The 3,885-nt window shown below is 34.6% G+C and overlaps 1 protein-coding gene across 1 annotated transcript in view; it reads right to left on the bottom strand.

Annotated features, from left to right (window-relative positions):
• The window catches only part of LOC137615420 (probable 3',5'-cyclic phosphodiesterase pde-5), a 337,922-nt gene that overhangs the window by 188,412 nt on the left and 145,625 nt on the right, over nt 1-3,885 (bottom strand).

Genomic DNA, 3,885 nt, shown 5'->3' with positions numbered 1-3,885 from the left:
ATTAAAAAGCAGCTTGATTGCAGCTCATTTCTTGTCCAAAAAAAAGCTGGATGGGATTCCCGAAGTGACAATGGAAAAAGCAATCACCTCTTCCAGAAGCGATTTCCAGGTGGAATTGATATGGGAAATCAGTTATATTGGAAAGAGCAATTAGAAGATGACCCAGAATCGAGAATGGAAAAGGAAGTTCAGTGTTCCAGCAATGAGAATGGAATGGAGCAAGGTGTTCCAGAGTCCAACACGAGAACAGAAAATGTTTCTAGAATTGAGAATGGAAAGTAATTTAGCAAGAGGTTCCAGAGTCCAGTCACGAGGACAAGATAAGTAGCTGGAATTGAGAATGGAAAGTAACAAAGAGGTTCCAGAGGACCGAAAAAGTAGCCAGAAATGAGAATGGAAAGCAGCACTAATGCGTTCCAGTCGATACGAAAGTGTACGTCAAGCCAGAAGGCATTCCAGAAGTCGTTCCAAGAGAAGTGTGAAAGTAAAACAATGAGAAATAAGAGATCATCAAAAGCAGCTAGAAACATAAAAAAGAAGAGGGCTAGTAGCCTAGTACAGTGGTATCGCGGTTCGCCTATCATTCGCATGGTAGCAGATCGATCCCGGCTGGGAGCCGTGAGTTTAAGATTTTTACTGGTTAGGCAATTGCTGTGGTTGGTCACCACAGTGGGTGGTTGGGCTTGCCCCGCTGACGTTCTGGTGAGCATCTACTCTGATGAAACAGGAACTGAAACCATACACCTTTAAACATTTAATAGGAGAGAATGGAGGAGTAATGTTTCTGGGTAGGCAATTTCTGTGCTTGGGCACCCCAGTGGGTGGTTGAGCTTGCCCCGCTGACGTTCTGGTGAGCATCTACTCTGATGAAACAGGAACTGAAACCATACACCTTTAAACATTTAATAGGAGAGAATGGAGGAGTAATGTTTCTAGGTAGGCAATTTCTGTGCTTGGGCACCCCATTGGGTGGTTGGACTTGCTCGGCTGACGTTCTGGTGAGCATCTATTATGATGAAACAGGAACTGAAACCATACACCTTTAAACATTTAATAAGAGAGAATGGAGGAGTAATGTTTCTGGGTAGGCAATTGCTGTGGTTGGTCATCACAGTGGGTGGTTGGCCTTGCTCGGCTGACGTTGTGGTGAGCATCTATTCTGATGAAACTGGAACTGAAACTAGACACCTTTAACCTTTGATAAGAGAGAATGAAGGTGTATATTTACAAGGAAACAGCATCTTTAGGTTGAAGTTATGAATTGTCCTTCCTCATTAAACCCAAGAACAGAGGCTTTTATCCTTTATCATTTAGCTACATAATTACTAGTGAAAAAAAGCACGTTTACCTACGCTGCTTAGGTAAAGCCCTCGGGCACATTACCACTTTAGTCCACTTTAGGATTAATTATCTTTTTTCATTTCCGTTCTTTATTGTCTTCGCGTCATTATATTTTTGGGAAAAATAAATGGGATGAAAAACTAGAGAAAGAATAAGTGTTAAGTCCTGGATTACGTCGACTCATAGTTAGGAAATAACAGGAATTTATAAAGAAAATATAAATGTTCCGCTCTCTCTCTCTCTCTCTCTCTCTCTCTCTCTCTCTTTTCATAGTTAGGAAATAACAAGAATTTATAAAGAAGATTTAAATGTTCTCTCTCTCTCTCTCTCTCTCTCTCTCTCTCTCTCGCCTCTCTCCCTCTCTCTCTCTCTCTCTCTCTCTCTTTTCATAGTTAGGAAATAATAGGAATTTATAAAGAAAATTTAAATGTTCTGCCTCTCTCTCTCTCTCTCTCTCTCTCTCTCTCTCTCTCTCTCTCCCTGAAATTGTAAGCAATCCTTTCAGCCTTCTTAAGAGAAGTTGAATATAGCCTCATAATAATTTGAAGTGGCGATGTAAAAAACAAGTAAATAAATCTATTATCTTATCTACTCCTATGTTCCTCACACAAGAGTATTTTTATCTTGTAACTTTGTTAAGTTAATTTTATTATAAATATTTTTAATTTTTATATTATAATTATATGAACATTATTCTAATGGGATCAATCATCTTTTCCCCAACAAAATGTTTGAGGTATGATGATGATGATGATGATGATGATGATAAGAATAATAATAATAATAATAATAATAATAATAATAATAATTATAATAATAATTTATTATTATTATTATTATTATTATTATTATTATCATTATCATTATCATTATCGTTATCATTATCATTATCATTATTATTAGTATTATTATTATTATTATTATTATACATGAGAATTGCTCTAACAGAATGCAACCATTTGTTCCCCTACAGAAGAGATGAACGAAGACGCCGTCAGCGCCTACCTCAAGGCCAATCCAGAGTTCCTGGAGTCGTGGCTCATGGAGCAGGTCGAACTGGAAACCCTGGAACGCTGGATGATCAGGAGGACTCAGAGGGCCAAACAGAAGAACGGCGAAAATGGAACCAACGGTGAGTTTTGCATTTCGTTTAAATGTTTAGTGGCCGCTCGTGAGCGGCTGAGGTAAGGGGACTGGATAACGTCCTGGAGGCTTATTTTATATGCTTGTGATATGGGTGCAAGGCATCTCTTCACCCAAATCAAATTTTGACCAGGGGGGGGGGGGGGGCAGGTAATGGCTGCTGATTGTGAAATGGCAAAATTTATATAAATAATAATCATCATCATCATCCTCATCATTTCCCTCCTACGCCTATTGACGCTAAAGCTTCAATAATAACAATTATGATAATAATGATGATGATGATGATATTATTATTATTATTATTATTAGTAGTAGTAGTAGTAGTAGTTGTAGTAGTAGTAGTAGTAGTATTAATAGAATAATTAATTCAGAGAAAGCAGCAAAAAATAAATATCAACAAACAATTTGATAATAGCAATAATAATTTTATCAAAATCACTATAATCATAATAACAACGTCAGTCAAAAAAATAATGATAATTAAAAAACAATACCATTTATATATGGAAGTGGCTTTATCGTTAATTCCTTTACGAGCTTCGATAACAATTGCTTTAAAACATAGGTAAGGTAATCTCCTCCTTTTATAGCTAGTCCTACTTAATGAAAGTGGGCGTATTTAATTACTCGAGAGGCCGTAAAGTATCAAACGTAAACCTAGGTAACAGGTTCATTTATGCGTACGCGCAAGCACGCACCACACATATATTATATATATATACATATATATATATATATATATATATATAAATATATATATATATGTATATGTATATAGGTATACTTTATATATGCTGTTTGTATCTATATATATATATACATTATATATATATACACTATATATATATATATATATTTGTATATATGTGTGTGTATATATATATATATATATATGAAATTAACTATATATATATATATATATATATATAATGTTAATTTTATCCCAAGTTCGGATTTTTATTTTTTCAAATAGGTCACAAATACCATTTAAAATCGAATTGGCTCTGTCACCAATTATGAGCTATAGGGAAATTCCTTTAATGATAAATACTTATGCCAGGCCAAGGGTTAGAACCCTAGGTCGGCTAAAAATAGAGATAAACATTAGACTTTAGCCACATCTATATTCTAATTTTTCAAACTATCCTAGATTATGAAATAACGTCATCATCATCATCATCATCATTATCATTGTCATCATCATTATTATAACTATTACTATTCACATCCAATATTTTTCCTAAAGTACAATGATTAATTATTTTAAAGCCCGCTATTTTTGTTTTAACAGATGTAAGTGATTATAACTCTGTTTATCTTTTTGAATATCGTATAATCATTATCTTCATTTGGATCTTACTACTACTATACTCAATTTTTTTTAGTGAGGGCCACTTG

Source organism: Palaemon carinicauda, chromosome 21 (genome assembly GCF_036898095.1).
Source record: "Palaemon carinicauda isolate YSFRI2023 chromosome 21, ASM3689809v2, whole genome shotgun sequence".
Taxonomy (NCBI): Eukaryota; Metazoa; Arthropoda; class Malacostraca; order Decapoda; family Palaemonidae; genus Palaemon; species Palaemon carinicauda.
The sequence above is the reverse complement of the archived record's forward strand: the minus strand, read 5'-3'. Positions and strand labels throughout refer to the sequence as shown.